This window comes from Carcharodon carcharias, chromosome 3 (assembly GCF_017639515.1).
Source record: "Carcharodon carcharias isolate sCarCar2 chromosome 3, sCarCar2.pri, whole genome shotgun sequence".
NCBI lineage: Eukaryota > Metazoa > Chordata > Chondrichthyes > Lamniformes > Lamnidae > Carcharodon > Carcharodon carcharias.
Window position 1 is genome coordinate 94,735,243 of NC_054469.1, and position 18,778 is coordinate 94,754,020.

An 18,778-nucleotide genomic window follows, 5' to 3' on the forward strand; every position below is an offset into this window, starting at 1 on the left:
TGCAGAACAAACTTTGAGCAAAGTTGGAGCTCAGGAAACCATAGTGGTGAACAGTTGTTTTTCAGACTGGCAGAAGGTTTGTAATGGAGCTCCTCAGGGATCGATGTTAGGATTTCTGCTCTTCCTGATAAATGTTAATGATCTAGATTTGATGTACGAGGCACAATTTCAAAATTTGCAGATGACATAAAATTTGGAAGTATTGTGAACTGCGAAGAGGATAATGTAGAACTTCCAAAGGATATATACAAGTTGGTGGAATGGGCGAACAAGTGGCAGATGAATGCAGAAAAGTGTGAAATGACTTGTTTTGGTAGGAAGAACACAGCAAGACAATATAAAGAGTACAATTCTAAAGGGGGTGCAGGAGCAGAGGGATCTGAGTGTATATGTGAACAAATCATTGAAGGTAGCAGGACAGGCTGAAAGCATGGTTACTAAAGCATACGGCATCCTGAACAAATAAGGGCAAAGCGTACAGAAGTTATATTTAACTTGAAGAAAACACTGGTTTGGCCTCAACTGGAGTATTGCATCTGTTTCTGGCCACTACACTTTAGGAAGGATGTGAAAACATTAGAGACAGTGGGAGTATCTTCGCCAGATGGACTGTAGCTGTTCTAGAAGGCTTACCAGCACCTTCTCAGGGAGACCAGGGATGGGGAATATATGTCAAGATTTACCATTGGATTCTAGGCTGAATCTGTGTTTCGAATGACTCATTGCTACTTTAGCAGTTTCTCTGACTAGGAACATAGGACTTAGGAGCAGTTGGCCATTCAGCCCCTCAGGCTTGCCCTGCCATTTGTTAAGATCATGGCTGATCTGCTTGTGGTCTCAACTCCACTTTCCTGTTTGCCCCCAAAAACCCCCCTTGATTCCCTTGTCTATAGGATCTTTTGGATTGAATATAGGAAATGATATCCTGCAGTTGCTGCCAGGGGATCGTAACTTAGTAAATTCCCTTCTGTGTCATTAGATTCTAGTCTAACTCTGTGGCAGCATGGATAAGGCAAATTTTCGTTTTTCCAGTAGATGTCAGAATTGCACTTTGTAATTAATCTGGCACATTTATGTAAAAATACATTTGCTCAAAGCTCTGAGCAGATCAAATCACATTGGTGTGGAGAACATGCACGTTAATGGGGGAATGAAAAAAGTGGGCAGCTTTGGTCAGGATGGGGTTTTAAAGGCCTAATTAGATTCCTGATCCAACCTGTCCACTTCCAACTTTAACTGAGGCATGAAGGTGGACATATAGGTTACCAACCCACTCCACAGAGTTAAATTGCTACTTTAAATATCATGATGAGGCTGTGAACTTCGTTGTCATGGAACTTTTCGAATTTAACTGTTGTCTGCAGTTTTTCCCAAGCCTCAGGGAAACCTGGCAGCTTCCTTGATGTGTAGATTTGATGAATTCAGGTGGTGTGCCTTTATATACACATCAGCTTACCTGCCTGTGGAGCGTCATTTTGGACCTCCTTCCCCACCTCCCAGCAGCCGACCTTCCCCATTAGGCCTCAGGTTCTTACCCTCGACATTCCCCCCAGGCCTTCTCCACCATGCCTAGCCTTTTTTTCCCCTCCCAGTTCCCACATAGTTCTTGTCCCCAGCTCCCTGATTCCCCCACCCGCATCTGCACTGGCCCCAGGACCCTGGATTTGGCAGCCCACCCTGGGATTGACCTCCTAATTGGGTGCCTATTTCCCCTCAATCTAAACCTCCCCCCCAAAGTCCACCACCATGAGACTGACCTTCACTGAGATCAGCAACTTTCCCACTCTGGGTGCAGACCTACCTGGTCTTGCTGCTTTCAGCAATGGTTCCCCATCTGACAGGAGGCCAAGCCTGTCAACCAGGCAGGTTTCTAGACAGAAACTGATGTGACATATTGTACAAGCAGTGGAGTTAAAGCTTCAGTGTGTGGGAGGATCGCGACTGCAAGGTTCCCCACACCTTTTCGCTCTCCCTGCTCCCAGTGGGTCAAAAAAGGACTTGTCTGTCAGACTCTTGAACTGTACCATCAAATTCTCTGAGATCGCAGCTGATCTGCACCTCAACTCTATTTACCTGCTTTAACGTCATATCCTTTGATATCCTCACTTAAAAATCTCGGCCAGCATTTCAGGTTGGGTCCATCATCGGAACTGGAAAAAATTATAGAGTAAAAATAGTTTTGAAATAGAACTGTGAAAACCATGCACAGAAACATAAGCTTGTCTACGTTTGTTGGGTGCTTAAATGGAAAATACAAGACAAATTATTATGGGTCAGCCAGGGTATTGTGAAAATCTCTCTAGGAGTGAGTCAGGAAGAAGAAATGACATGACAGGAAAGTGAAGAAAACAGGAACTAAGCTGCTTTCTGAACATTTTATGCTTTGTTTGATTTCCAGCATCAGCTGTTTTGTTTTTGATAGAATGACCGCTGTATCTAAGGGCAGTATTGACCAATGTATTAACTACCAGCCACATGTTGGTAATTGGGAATGCAGAAGAGACTAATTGTATTTCTGCTTCGTAAATGTTTAATAGACACCGTTGGTCGGGTGATCTCTGTACTTTTCAACATGTATGCATATACACCTCAACCTTTTTGTGTGTTTCTTGGTAAAATGGTAAAAAGAAAATCAGAGTCTGTTTTTTGGTTACTGAATGATTGTAGGTGTTTGTAAATGTATATGTGCATTTACTTGTGTTGTGTGTGCGTTAGTATGGCTTTTACCACTAAAATTAATGCATGTGGCTTAAGCAGTGTCGCGTAACCACAACTAGGGACAAGATTTTAACTCATTCAAAACCCATTCACTTAACACAGAGTGAAAATCAGGCCCGATTTCTCAGTCAGCAATTTCTGTTGGAGTGATGGTTTGAACTCGATGTAGAATTAAACACTAACCAAACCAATTTCAGTCCACTGGGCAATACAATTTTCAATGCTTGCCTTTAGAAGAAACATTGAGTATATTTTTATTTTTATCAAAAGTAGTACCATTTTACGTGCTATAAAACCAAACTCAACATTTAGATTAATAAGGGATATAAGGGGATACTTAGGCAAATTTCATGCAAATTTGGTTTTAATGTGCTCACCAAAAGAGCAGTATGTGGTGCCAGCATGTGCTAAAAAATCAGACTGGATTATACACTCCCCTGCATATAAAATCCAGTGGGTGTCCTGCCTGCCCCTTCCCCTCCCCCCACAATTAAATCGGGCACGGAGGAGCCCTTGGGCCTCATCCTGCTGCAGCAGCTATTTTACCCAGGCCAGTTGGGAATTGCAGCAGCTTTGGCTGTGCAGGCTAGCGTCAGGCAAGGGTGTGAAGGATCTGCTATGCAGGCCCCTGGGCCCGTCAGAGGCACCACCCTCCAAGATCACACCCCTTCCTTTAAACCTCCCCTTGGCGTCTTGAACCTGGCCCCCCACTTTCCCCATCACCCTTGCCTGGACTTGCCTTTTAGGCGCCGGCGAGACCCCAGACTTATCTGGGCTCCGCAGCATGGTGAGACTGCTTATATACTATATGCTTCCCCTCCATCAAGTTTGAAGGCTGGATGGACACGTAGAATTCAACAGGCACCATGTTCAGTCCTGTCCCCACTACAATTAAATGGGTGTCCCTCAATACTTGGATTTCAGAGGTCTGGGATGATGGAGAATTTGGGAGTGGTGGTTAGGATTTTAAAGGGGGACTTAATAAGAAGGAGTATGAGGTGTGAGCTATGGGAATGGTGAGGAGGATAATTGAGCCTTGAGGAGCAGGCTGACTAGGGTGAAAATAGTTAAATGCATTTCTCAGATGAAAGAAACCCTCACGGTTTGTATTTCTTGTGATTAACAAAACTCTTTTAGTTCCTTTTATCTATATCTATCTCATATTAAAAAATTTACATTGCCAAGTGATGGCAGTAAGTGGTACATAGTGTTTATCTGTTCTCGGCTTTCATTCCTCTCTGTTGACTGCCATTGACCATGTATTTTTTTATATCATAAATCGCTCAATGCTTTCTGAAAAGATTTCTGTTTGCAAGTTTTCTAAAACTGGAAAAAATACATTTACTGCAATAACCCAATTTCATTTGTCCACTGTCATTTTGTGTTTGGGTGGAATCGTCCCAGATTTGCACTCAGTGTGGTGGCGGGCGGGTAAAATGATGTTTTACCTGCTGACCGCGATGGCAGGTTCTCAAGCCGTATCCCAAACCTGCCTTATTACTTATGCCATCCCGGGAAACATGCCGTTTTCATGGCGGGCGGGCTCTCATTCGCATCCTATGCCATCACCTCGTTACTTCATCATGCCAGGCACCACATTTAAAGTACAGCTGGGCTCAGTGCTTCCAGCCCAGGACTGCAGCAAAGAAGACATGGTTCCGAAAGGCAAGAAGACTGCAGCCCCTCAAGCGCCTTTTGGACACTGTGGAGGCCCTCTGTGATGTCCTTTACCCCCATTCTGGCCGCATGAGGGGCAGCTACATTACCACTCCAGCTTGGTAGACGATGGCGGTGACGATCAGTGCCAATGTTGCACAAAAGAGGTTGGCCATCCAATGCAGATAGAGGATGAATGATCTCATCTGTGCAGCCAGGGCGTGGCAACCATCTCATCATACTAAACTCACACACTCAAGCCCACACAGATTCACTGGCATCTCAATCACTGCCAGCTCAAAGGACATCATCACCCATTCTCACACACATCTGGCCTCATCTCCTCTGGAGTCTGCCTCCTCAGCCCTCACTATCTTGAGGCCACTTGCACAGATCAACATGTGCCCCCACACACACCCTGGGTTACCCTCTTTCCCTAGTACAAATCTTGTCCTGCAGCCTCTTCCAATGCCTGAGGCCACTTCTCCCCCTTACCCAAGCAAGACCTTGCCCTGCAGCCATTGAAAAGGCCACCCACATATGGCTCATCTAATAGAGACCTACTTATGAGCCCCCCTAAAAGTGACGTGGTGCTACCTGTGAAGCCTGGCGCTGATGACCGCTGATGCTAACCGAAGCACAGTAGGCAAACAAACCATGAATTCCTGAGCGAAGTGCAGCCAGCCAAATTGTGAAACACGTTGGCGTGTTTTCCCGCTGACGTGGATAGACGATCCAGCGGGGGGGGATGAATCAGATAGGCCGGCCTTATAATGATATGCTGAAGTATTACAATGAGGTCCCTGACGTCCGATGGCGGGGAACACGGCCCGCCATCGGTAGGCAGAGTGGATAATCACAAACTGGTTTTATGACATTGTGAAACCGATTTTTGGCCTTCTGGCCATAATGTCTGCTCACGCCACTGAACACACCGATGTTGACGGGCACGGAAAATCTAGGCCTTTGTCTTTCACTGCCTTCATTAAAGTTTACTGAAGGTATCAACTTCTCACCAGAAGCTGTGATCCTGCTATTTGAATGCAGATTGTGCAGTTGTGGCAAGTGCCTTGTATCTACTTTTCCAAGATGCATCAATAGCATTCAGTTATCTGAGGATCTGGTGAACTAGAACATTAACAGGGTTCATAGGGAGTAGAATGTGAATTTTTCCACAAGAATAAACTGACCCATTTCTAGCCTAGTATAATTATAAAAGCACTGATATAAATTTTCTTTCTGTATGCTTGTGAAATGAGTTTGGAAGAATTGAGGAACCAGACAAGAGGAGATTTTCATCCAGCTGGTGTGTATTGGTTTCTAGAGATTAATGACTAATATTTAACCCATTGTCCCATTCTCTCTCCATAGTTCAGCCCTCTGACAGTAGAATCCAGCCTTTTCTGTAACCCCCCCTTGGTTTTAAATGCCTTCCTTGTTTCTTTGTAATCCAAGCTGGATGTTTGCACTCTTGTCACTGGCTGGTTTTCGGTGTGCTAATACTATTTCTATCATATGATTCTTGTAAAAATGGGTCAGAAGTTAAATATGGTCTATGGTAAATAAGCTATTTATACTTCATTTTAACACTGTTACTTTAAAATGTTCCTGTTGAACATCTGATATAAAACCTTATGCACATGATCAGTTTTTCCAGAAATAGTTTTTTTTTCTATACTTGTTTCTTGCCTCATGGCAATTAGAACCCTTTTTTACCATTTTGAAATTAGAAGGCTTTATCAGATTTATAACAAAGCAGTACATGGTAAATGTCAGGTCTTTAGTACAGGTACAGGTTCTGAAATTACTCAGGTCCATTATTGAGTACTTTAAGTGGAAACTGCTCCTCAAATTCCAGTATACTGCTTTTTCAGATGTGTATACAAAAAGTTAAAAACATTTTGTTGAAAAATAATGGTAGGATCCTCCACATAAAAATGTTGAATTCTGTATTTTCTTTAGTCTCCATTTTTTTTCTCATGGTATCTTTTCTAAAAGCATACTATGTTTATTTTATTAAAGCATTTCTTGTAAATTCCAGAATAACTTGTAATGCTAAATGTAATGCTAAAACCTATACTTAAACTTGTAAAAAATAGCATGATCTTCGTGGGAATTTTAATACTAATGAGCCAAACTGCCTGAATATAATATAAGGTAGTCTCCTGATAGATTATTGTGCAAGTTAACCACAGGATTATATGCTGAACCCTAAATATGAAGGTTTTAAATTCAATCCACAGTCACTGCTGAGTTAGTGACGTCACCAGGGTTAACAACAAGGAGAATAAAATTGGTCATGGTGCTCTTTGTGGAAGGGAAATAAGTCAGCCAAGACTCATGCACCTGATTGATATGTTGTGATCAGGCTGACAAGTTTGAAGATTAGGTGAGGACAGGATTGAACATGGCACTCCCATTGTGAAATTGCCAGCCACCATTCATTGCCCAGGCTCCTGCATGAAGAATGGACTTTTCTGTGAGGTGCTAGAGAACTGCCAGCACAGAACTATAACCCTGAATGAATGAGTATCTTCAAGATAAGGGGAGAAAATTTGTCTGGCATAAATGTAACAAGAATTTTTTTTTTAGTTCATTATATTTACAAGAGTGAGGGGTGATTTGATTGAAGTATACAAGATGCTGAACGGCCTGGTAGACATCAAAAGGATGTTTCCTCTTGTGGGTGAGTCCAGAACTAGGGGACACTGTTTTAAAATTAGAGGTTGCCCTTTTTGGACAAAGATTTAGAGAAAGTTTTTCTCTCAGAGGGTTGTGCGACTTTGGAACCATCTGCCTCAGAAGCCATTGGAGGTGGGGCTATTGAATACTTTTAAGGCAGAGGTCGATAGATTCTTGTTAGGCAAGGGAATCAAAGGTTATCGGGGTAGATGGGAATGTGGAAGTCAAAACACATGAAGGTCAGCCATGATCTTATTGAATGATGGAGCAGACTCGAGGGGCTGAATGGTCTACTTTTGTTCCTATTTCTTATGTTCTCATATTCCATCTAGCAAATGTGATTGAGTTACAATACAGGTATTTAAATATGGAATTTGTTGACTGCTAATGACGTACATTTTTCAGTAGAAAAGCATGTTGGTAATAGTTTTCAAACAGCTCTTTAGAAATATTAAATATATTTTTGTTGCTAGGTTTACTTTTTTACATCTTGTCTTGCCTGAGTAGCAGGAGATTCAGCTGACTGGCAAAAAATAGTTTATTTTCCATCTATTGCTGTGTTCAGGGCAATTTTTGGATTACTACATAGAGGCCTTTTTAGAAATATTTGAGGGAGCCTTTCTTGGCAGCAACCTAACTTTGCAATTGGAACCCACTTTGAACAATAGAAGCAGCTTGTATAGCACAGCTGCCAATGCTCAGGCAATTATCAGCACAGTGACCTAGATTTCAAATGCACTTAAATATAGAGAGCTGTGCTTATTTCCCAGTGACATACATCAAATTAGTTAATATTTTAAGAAAAAAAACAGCTAATCTTGACTGGTCTGCTGTGACCTATATAACAGCTATTTGTCATCTGTCCATTTATCCATGCATTCCAATAATCTTGTATTTAAGTGTAACTGTGAATGTATTTTGGTAACTCTGTTTCCATCAAAACTTGCCAATTTATTTCATTGACACTTGCACGCCTGTTTCAAAGATAGATGCTCCTCCTGCATATTTATCTGAGATCTCTTGAGTTTTTATCTCCAAGAAATTTGGCATTTGTGAGGCTGTTGTGCAGAGCACCATCTCCTGGATGACAGAGTTGGGAGTGAAACTTACCTTTGTGGTTCTAAACTTGGAACCTTTGGCCAGATGCCATCTGCCCCTCCCAGTGCTCCATCATGGGCAGGCATCACTAGACCCAGAACCCTACTCCCTAGTGCAGTGACCTGATCCACATCCCCAACACAAGAAAATGCAATCGTGGCTGCTGTTGGGACCCAGATTTTTTTTATTCATTCACGGGATGTGGGCTTCGCTGGCTGGGCCAACGTTTATTGCCCATTCCTTGTTGCCCTTGAGAAGATGGTGGTGAGTTGCTTTCTTGAACCGTAGCAGTCCATGTGGTGTAGGTGCACCCACAGTGCTGTTAGGGAGGGAGTTCCAGGATTTTGATCCAGCGACAGTGAAGGAATGGTGATATACTTCCAAGTCAGGGTGGTGAATGACTTGGAGGGGAACCTCCAGGTGGTGTTGTTCCCATCTATCTGCTGCCTTTGTCCTTCTAGATGGTAGTGGTCGTGGGTTTGGAAGGTGCTGTCTAAGGAGCCTTGGTGAATTCCTGCAGTGCATCTTGTAGATGGTACACACTGTTGCGACTGTGCGTTGGTGGTGGAGGGAGTGAATGTTTGTGGATGTGGTGCCAATCAAAAAGACTGCTTTGTCCTGGACGGTGTTCAGCTTCTTGAGTGTTGTGGTAGCTGCACTCATTCAGGTAAGTGGGGAGTATTCCATCACGCTCCTGACTTGTGCCTTGTAGATGGTGGACAGGCTTTGGGGAGTTAGGTGAGTTACTCGTCACACGATTCCTATCCTCTGACCTACTCTTATAGCCACAGTATTTATATGGCTAGTTCAGTTCAGTTTTTGGTCAATGGTAACCCTGAGGATAGGTAACACTGTTGATAGTGGGGTATTTAGTGACGGTAATGCCATTGCACATCAAAGGGCGATGGTTCGATTCTCTCGTGTTGGAGATGGGCATTGCCTGACACTTGTGTGGCGTGAATGTTACTTGCCACTTGTCAGCCCAAGCCTGGATATTGTCCAGGTCTTGCTGCATTTGGACATGGACAGCTTCAGTATCTGAGGAGTCGTGAATGGTGTTGAACATAGTGCAATCATCAGCGAACATCCCCACATCTGACCTTCTGATGGAAGGAAGGTCATTGATGAAACAGATGAAGATGGTTGAGCCTAGGACACTACACTGAGGAACTCCTGCAGTGATGTCCTGGAGCTGAGATGACTGACCTCTAACAGCCACAACCATCTTCCTTTATGTTAGCTATGACTCCAACCAGCGGAGAGTTTTCCCCCCGATTCCCATTGACTCCAGTTTTGCTAGAGTGGCTTGATGCCACACTCGATCAAACGCTGCCTTGATGTCAAGGGCAGTCACTCTCACCTCACCTCGGGAGTTCAGCCCTTTTGTCCATGTTTGAACCAAGGCTGTAACTAGATCAGGAGCTGAGTGGCCCTGGCGGAACCTAAACTGGACATCAGTGAGCAAGTTATTGCTAAGCAAGTGCCACTTGTTAGCACTATTGATGAACCCTTCCATTAATTTACTGATAATGGAGAGTATAATGATGGGGCGGTAATTGGCTGGGTTGGATTTGTCCTGCTTTTTGTACTTGGGCAATTTTCCACATAGCCGGGTAGATGCTAGTGTTCTAGCTGTACTGGAACAGCTTGGCTAGGGGCACGGCAAGTTCTGGAGCATAAGTTTTCAGTATTATTGCCGGAATATTGTCAGGGCCCATAGCCTTTGCAGAATTCAGTACCTTCAGCCATTTCTTGGTATCACGTGGAGTGATTTGAATTGGCTGAAGACTGGCATCTTTGTTGCTGGGGCCCTCCGGACGAGGCAGAGATGGATCATCCGCTCGGCACTTGTGGCTGAAGATTGTTGTGAATGCTTCATCAGCCTTATCTTTTGTACTGCTATGCTGGGCGCCTCCATCATTGAGGATGGGGATATTTGTGGAGCCTCCTCCTCCAGTGAGCAGTTTAATTACCCACCACCATTCACGACTGGATGTAGCAGGACTGCAGAGCTTAGATCTGATCAGTTGGTTGTGGGATCATTTAGCACTGTCTATCACTTGCTGCTCATGCAAGCAGTCCTGTGTTTTAGCTTCACCAGGTTAACACCTCATTTCTAGGTATGCCTGGTGCTGCTCCTGGCATGCCTTCCTGCACACTTCATTGAACCAGGGTTGATCTCCTGGCTTGATGATAATGGTAGATTGGGGGATTTGCCGGGCCATGAGGTTATAGATTGTGTTCCAGTACAATTCTACTGCTGCTGATGGCCCACAGTGCTTCATGGATGCCCAGTCTTGAGTTGCTAGATCTGTTTGAAATCTATCCCATTTAGCACGGTGGTAGTGCCACACAACACGATGGAGAGTATCCTCATTGTGAAGGCCGTTCTTTGCCTCCACAATGACTGTGTGGTGGTCACTCCAACCGATACTGTCATGGATAGATGCATCTGTGGCAGGCACGTTGGTGAGGATGAGGTCAAATATGTTTTTCCCTCTTGTTGGTTCCCTCACCACCTGTTGCAGTCCCAGTCTAGCAGCTATGTCATTTAGGACTCGGCCAGCTCGGTCAGTAGTGGTGCTACCGAGCCACTCTCGGTGATGGACATTAAGCCCCCACCTAGACTCATTCTGCACCCTTGCCACCCTCAGTGCTTCCTCCAAGTGAGGTTCAACATGGAGGAGTACTGATTAATCAGCTGAAGGAGGGCGGTATGTAGTAATCAGCAGGAGGTTTCCTTGCCCATGTTTGACCTGATGCCATGAGACTTCATGGGGTCTGGATTTTGAGGACTCCCAGGGCAACTCCCTCCTGACTGTATACTACTGTGCTGCCACCTCTGCTGGGCCTGTCCTGCTGGTGGGAAGGGACATACCCAGGGATGGTGATGGTGGTGTCTGGGACTTAATCTGTAAGGTATGATTCCATGAGGATGATTATGTCAGGCTGTTGCTTGACTAGTCTATGAGACGGCTCTCCCAATTTTAGCACTAGCCCCCAGATGTTAGTAAGGAGGACTTTGCAGAGCCGTCAGGGCTGCGATTGCCGTTGTCATTTCCGGTGCTTAGGCCAATGCCGGATGGTCTGTCTGGTTTAATTTTTTTGACTTACTAGTGGTTTGTTATAGCTGTGTGGCTTGTTAGGCCATTTAGGAGTCACATGTAGGCCTGACCAGGTAAGGACAGCAGATTTCATCCCCAAAGGACGTTAGTGAACTAGATGGATTTTTACACTGATCTACATTTTTATGTCATCATTAGACTCTTAATTCCAGATTTTTATTGAATTCAAATTCCACCATCTGCCATGGCAGGATTAAAGCTGGGGTCCCCAGAGCAGTACCCTGGGTCTCTGGATTACTAGTCCAGTGACAATAACACTACGCCATCACCTCCCCATGATTAAAGATGTTAACACAGTTCACGCTTTTCAAATCTTTCTCACTAAAGGACTTTAAAAAGTTAAAGGGTGGAATTTTACATCCTTGCCAGCGGCCGGGAATCGTGACGGGCAGGTGGGCACTTAATTTGGGCGAATGAAAAAATCTGGGGCTGAGGCCACTCTGACAAGGGTATTGTTAAGAGACTGTCCTGGGTCTTTAGTGGGCCATGTTAAAGGGCTTTGCATGGCATGCATGTCTTGTTCCTGGTCTTGGGCAGGTGAAGGCCTCTGGGCAGTGATGGTCATGCACAGACTGGTGTGTAGGGCATGGTCAGTCAATTAAGGCATTTGGCCATGGGGTTTGAAGGCATGGTATTAGGAAATAGACGGCACAGTAACATTCAGGGGAGGCACCTGGATTCTCTGTGTCAGCATAGGGGAGGGATTAGATGGTCTCATTGGCGGGGGCGGAAGTCTTGAAAAGTAAGGGGTCTGTGACCTCGAGAAGGGGAAGGATCAATTGACATTGGGCATGGCGACATCAACATTGAAGGCATTGGCAGGAGAACAGGAACCTCAACATGTGCAATGATAGGGTCAAGGGTAATGGGGGAGGTGGATAGTTACAGGAGGAGTAGGAATTAGGCAGTGCCGACTGGGGGGAGGATGGGAGGGACTTGGTAGATGATAGCAGGAGATTGGAAGCTGATGACACTCATCTATCTACTTAGCACGATGTTTGCCTTCAGTTATCAATGGTATAGTTGTAAAAACAAGTTTGAAAAATTGATATGGGAGGAGGCTGAAGAAGTGTGGGAGGAGTTCAGCACAACAATTCTGGGCCAATTGAATGGGCACCTTATTAATTTCCTGCTCAATCTATGGAAAACAGGTCTCAATTGAGTGCTGGACTCAAGGGCCTAATGCACAAAAAACGAGCTTGGCTCCTTCGCTAATTATGTGCATTCTGGTGAGAAGCCATCAAGTTTTGGTGTTGCAGGATCAAACAATCAAGGATCATTGCAGCTGCACAGAAGCTAAATGGGCACTCCAACCTCAATGTTCCCAGTTACTGGTCATGGCTTACAAGGCACCATACTTATAGTTATACCATAAGTATAAAGCTAGGGTATGAATAATTATTGTCTAGGCTACTGGAGGCAATTATAGCACATGGGTGTATTGAGCCTGATCCTAATGAGTTTTGAATGTCTAGCTATGTCTGAAGGGGATGCTCAGCCACATGTGGACCTCCAGGATGTAATTAGCTTGCAAGGGGTGGCCTGGGAGGCCATGTCTAGACTGAGGGCTGACCAAGGGTTTGAGACTAGATTCCTGGCTTTGAGATGGAAGGAAACCATTCAAGAGGAAGTAGCAATGTGTGCTTAATTGTATCCATTCACAGATACAAGGCAGAATGGAGAATGCAGGCTGCAGGCTATGGCACCTTATTGATAGCTGTGATTAAAATGAGGAGAAGAAGAGCCCGTCACCAATTGGGACAGCTCCAGGAAGACCACCGGCCTGAGGAACAAGGGCCCCAGGAAGTTCCAAATACTGCCAAGGAAAGACGGAATCCATAAAGACATGACCGGGGTGTATAAAAAACACAGCTTATACATGGAGATGAGCACCTTCACTTGTCTAGGGCTGTGGTAGCTCACATTTTCCATGTACTCCGTGAAGAACCCATGCCACAAGGACTTGGAGGGCATCCCATGCTAGTTGCTTTGAAGGTTACTGCCGCAATGAACTTTTCTGCCGGGGATCCTTCCAGGACTCCACTGGGGACCTTTGTGGAATATTACAATTGGCAACACACAAATGCATAAGGGAGGTGACAGATGAATTTTTAGTAAAGCTCACTATTATGTCCAGTTTTGCATAAATGATGCAAGACAGACTGCCAGAGATGTGGGATTCGTTGCGATCTCAGGTTTCCCACAACTCCAGGGTGCCTTCGACTGCACACATGTGGCCTTGAGAGCTAAATAGAAAAGGATTTCACTCTCTTAATGCCCAGCTAATTTGTGATCACAGAAAGCAGATCCTGCATGTTTGTGCTAGTTACCCAGGGAGCTCTCACGACTCTTATATCTTGACTGATTGCAGGTCCCACAGATCTTTGAGGGACCTCTGTGCTTAGAGGGCTGGCTCCTTGGAGACACAGGGTAACCCCAGGAGACATTGTTAATGACATCTGTTCGTCATACACAGATTGCATCTGAGGAGAGTCACAATGCCGCCACAAGGTCCTTAAAAGAGCAAATGATTGGCCTGCTGAAGATGTGTTTCCGATGTTTGGACCAGTCAGCTGGGGCTCTCCAGTATTCACCATTGTGAGTGTCCCACATCCTCATTGTTTACTGTGCCTGCAGAACCTTGTGCTACAAAGATGAAGGGGCACCTGGAAGGAGGTCGCAGTGCCCCATCCCCCTCTTGCCTAGCCACTGCTGGAATGCACCCTTGGCTAAAGCAACGGTGTGCAGGTCCGAGTGCAAATCCGACAGAAACTGCTGGACCTGGGTCTCCAATGCAGCAACTACCCTTTCAATGAGACGTCAATGTGCTCACATGCTGGAGCCACAACATCAGACAGAACGTGGACAGACTCCTCCACCCTTCGGTCCAATCTGCTGGCGGCCTCTGATAGCTCTGCTTGATGTTCCCCTTCCTATCTCTGCATCTCCAAGAAGTCTCTTAGGAGTGAGTCCAAAGGCTCTTCATTGGACTTGGAGTCAGCAGGCACCTGATCTCCATCAGCCCTTTGAGTGTCAGAGACCTTGGCTGTCACTGCCTCCGCCACCTGTGGACCTATGTCAGATTGTGAATCCAAGCCTACTCTAGAACTAAGTCCCACCGAGGTGCATGTATCTGCGCTGGTGGAAGATGCAGGTGGATGCAGTGATGATTCTTCCTCTGAAGATACATCTGTTTCCTCCTCAGAGGTGGTCTGGTGTCTGCGGCTCAGTCGAGGAAGTCCTCCCCTTTTTCTAATTGGTACGTGGAATAGAGAGAAGAGAGAATTAGTGATTGACTAGCAGGCTTATACAATAAAGATCACTCACATTCATTGTCCCAGGTTATTGATGTATACTGGATGCACCCTCACTGGCTTGTTTGGGGGAAGCCATTCTTATCTTCCATGCAGGAATGATCTCTATCCTCACCAGCGAGCTCTGCAGCCTGCTCTTCAAACTTTGACAGGGCTCATAATTCCTGGTTACACCTCCAGTTATGGCTTTCTATTTAGTTATGTGTAATCTTGCCCTGCATAAAGACAGATCGATTGACCGTGAGCACTCTGGATGAAAGAGCAGTTCAGACGTATGCATGCCTGCTGTCTCAGCTGATCCCTCCCAAGTAAGGGATTAAGATGCCTTTTGTGCAAGAAGTTGGTTGAGATGGTGAGCTTAACGTGGCTGGCAGACATGCAGTGCTGATGTCCCATCTGCTGGTCATATATGACATTCCCGTGGACTCTAACCCTCAGACTGTCTGATGCCTTTTTAAGAGTTTGAGCTTGAAGTGAGTAGATGTTTCACCTATCCTGGTGGAGTGCAGCAGATCATTCATCTGAAACAAAAACAGAAAATGCTGGAAAAATTCAGCAGGTCTATGAGCATCTGTGGAGAAAAAAAAAACATAGTTAAAGTTTTGAGCCCATATGTCTCTTCTTCAGAGCTAAACCTTTTATCTTCAAAAAAGAGTCATACAGACTCGAAACATTAACCCTGTTTTTTTCTCCACAGATGCTGATAGACCTGCTGGGTTTTTCCAGCATTTTCTGTTTTTGTTTCAGATTTCCAGCATCTGCAATAGTTTGCTTTTAGCTTTGATCATTCATCTGTTTTTGACACTGCAGGACAGTCCTTCTCTGTGTGCCATGGGCACTAACCTCCCCTCCTCCCAGGCTGGCATGGTCAGGTGGGAGGACATCCTGCTCCCATCCCTCAGAAAGAGGACCTCCTGTCTTCCCTGGATGGCCTGGAGGATAATTCCCAGGCTTCACTGAACCGTGAAGCAGAGGGTTTGCTTCTCTTCTGGGCCATTGCTTTCCTCTCCACCACAACACCTGGCCTGCAGTGAGAGAATGTCTGTCCTGGTGCCATTTAAATATGGTGGCAAGACCTTCGACTCCATGGGCAAATCCTTGCCTGCCCTGCCACGAAATTCATCAAGCTCCTCTTTCATGCTGCTCACTGATGGATAATTAATGAAGTAAAAAGTGGAAGATTGCACGTGTTCAGCCATCCTGCCACCCAGCAGGAATCACATCGACTTTCCCGCCCACCAGCAGACAGAATGGAAAATTCCGCCCTAAATCTCTTTTGACTAAAGTTCGTTTGCTAGTGTAAAATGTAGTATTCCTACTGCAATGGTAAGAACTGAACTGTGACGGATCAAGCTCACTTTATAACAGGAATCAGCCACAGCAGCCATTTATTTCAGCTAGACTCGCTTTAAATACAGCATGGTCGTAAAGCCTGTATTTACTCAATTACATATCCCAGCTCTGATGCAGATTTATTTGCACCTCGGGATGATTTTTGCTTTCACCACTTGATCTTCACTTCCTTTGTGTCTTCCTTTACTCCCACATTCTAGTTTCTTAAAACCTAAACTTAGCAGACTTAACCACAACTGCTGAATTTATTTTGCCTTTTCTATAATTTTCAACGATGGCTTGTATTGTGGATATTTATCTTTAGTTTTAGAATTTTTTTTAAACAGTGCTTCTTTTTTAGTGGTTAGTGCATTTTTGATTTGGATTTTTCTGATTTTTTTTTAGAATTGTTACTTATCCTGATATTTGGCGATCTTTGAAGTACTTCTTAGTTTTGGCGAAAGTAATATCAGAGATAGAATGATAGATAATTCTATTCTGCTGGATAAGATCAGTTTAATAAGTGTCTTGACTAATTGTGCGCAAAATAAACTCATTAGTTCTTCGAGCCAAATTCATTATATTTTTACACAGATCTGTGCTGAATTACTTGAACCTCAACCTATCTCCATTTCCTCATAATTGTATTAAATAAATTACAATTTATTTTCAGTGAGTTATGTCCAGTTCTGTTCGCAAATCCTCAGATAATGAAGCAGTCCATGCCCACATGCAGCAAGACCTGGATAACATTCTGACTTGGCCTGAGAGGTGGCAAGTAATATTTGCACCACATAAAGTAATAGGCAATGACCATCTTCAACAAGAGAGGATTCCCCTTGACATTCAACGGCATTACTATCATCGAATTCCCCTGCCATCAACATCCCATGGGGTTACCATTGACCAGAAACAGAACTGGACCAACCATATAAATACTGTGACTACAAGAACAGGTCAGAGGCTGGGAATTCTGTGATGAGTAACTTACCCTCTAACTCCCCAAAGCCTGTCCATCATCTACAAGGCACAATTCAAGGTGTGTGATGGAATACTCTTCATTTGCCTGGATGAGTGCAGCTCCAACATCTCTGAAAATGCTCAAGATTATCGAAGACAAATTGGCAAAGACACCCCCTTCAACTATCATTCCCTACATCAATGGAGCACAATGACTGTACTGTGTACCATCTACAAGGTGCACCACCACAACTTGCCAAGGCTTCTTTGACAACAGCTCCCAAACCCCTGACTTCTGCTGCCCAGGACATATACAGCAGGCACATGATAACACCACCACAAATTCCCCTCCAAGTCAGACACCACTCTGACATGCAAATACATCATTCCTTCATTATGACTGGGTCTAAATCCTGGGATTGGCTACCTAACAGCGCTGTACCTTCACCATGTGGACTGCTGCAGTTTAGGAAGATGTCTAACAACCACCACCTTCTCAAGGGGAGTTAGGGATGGACAATAATTGGTGGCCCTCTTTCCACTTAAGATGACTGCCCATTCTGTCAGGTTTGTGTTGATCCTTCATTACCTTCCTTTCTGACTTTGACACTTTGAGTAATTGAAGCCTCTTTTGTCTTGACCAGCATCTGTTTCTGAACTCCCATATTAGCCGACTGTTCAATGTCCTGACACAAACTCCTCAATCCCTCCTACCCTGCATTACAGACTTCTCACTTCCTACTACCAATATTTTCGTTGTATTTTGTTCCATTTGTGAGCATTGCTTTCTGTCTCTGTCTTCATAACAATTTTGTTTTATTACTTGTGTTTTTATCTTTGCTCTCCTGAGAAAGAGAAGCAAAATTGACTGACATTTTATCTCTGGTGATAAACAATTTTGACTACCTTCAAAATCTTCTGAAAAACTAATTTGGGGTAGTAAACCCTGTGGAATTAGAATAAACTTCTACAGTGTTGTTGAGATTTACTTCCAAAGTTTTAAGATATTAACTCCTAGAAGCTTGAACAGCTTTGTGATTCATTTTTGTTTTGGTAAACCCAAGCAATAACTTTGGATATTTTTCATGAAGTAATTGTCCAGTTTGTTGTTCAAAAATTCAGTTTCAACCCAACTGTTTCACCTATTCCTGTGATGTTAACAGAAAATCATCATTTGTTGCTACGGAAATTACTGTTACTCTTTTGAAGCAGTTTGACACTGAATGAATATGCAGTTTTGCTGTCAAGAATGAGTGAACAGTTCCCCAGAAGGCTATATACCTCTGCTGAATATATTGCTGAACTGATAATTCGTGTGTAATAAACTAACATTTTATAAATTTATTGCTTTAGTGGAAAGCCTAGATTATTGATTTGTGCATAAATGGCATGATATGTATTTTTCCAACTTTGTGCTTTGTGAAGGTTTCTCTGAAGGACACCATATATAGCTATCGTCTAGTAAGAGGCATTTCCAGCAACTGAGTTAATCTGGATTAAACTCTGAGTGAATAACATTCTTAACTAAATTCTTGAGCTGCATTTTTATTCTCTGATGTTGGGACTATTTCCAGGGCCTGACCCCAGTCAACATCACTGCCGGATGTCTGATGGTATTTTAAAGGAGGTGGCCAAATAATAGCCTGCTGATGTATTTGCTGTCCAATTAGGGGTGATGAATGTATTGAGGCAATATGTGGATGTGTTGAGCCTTATTTAAAGGGCACCTGGTGCCCTAGGCAGAGGTCAGAATGTAGTGGAGCAACAGCATGGCACCACCTATGGAAGGGCATTCCCACGATTTGCCGATGCCATCTGGAAGTTATATTAGGGGCAGTGGCAGTCCTGAAGAACGTGCTGTTTCAGGAGGAAGCTAATCAACTAGAGACAGCA

At 44.2% G+C, this 18,778-nt stretch overlaps 1 protein-coding gene across 2 annotated transcripts in view; it reads left to right on the forward strand.

Annotated features, from left to right (window-relative positions):
• The window catches only part of cobl (cordon-bleu WH2 repeat protein), a 503,840-nt gene that overhangs the window by 94,591 nt on the left and 390,471 nt on the right, over positions 1 to 18,778 (forward strand). The window lies entirely within an intron of this gene.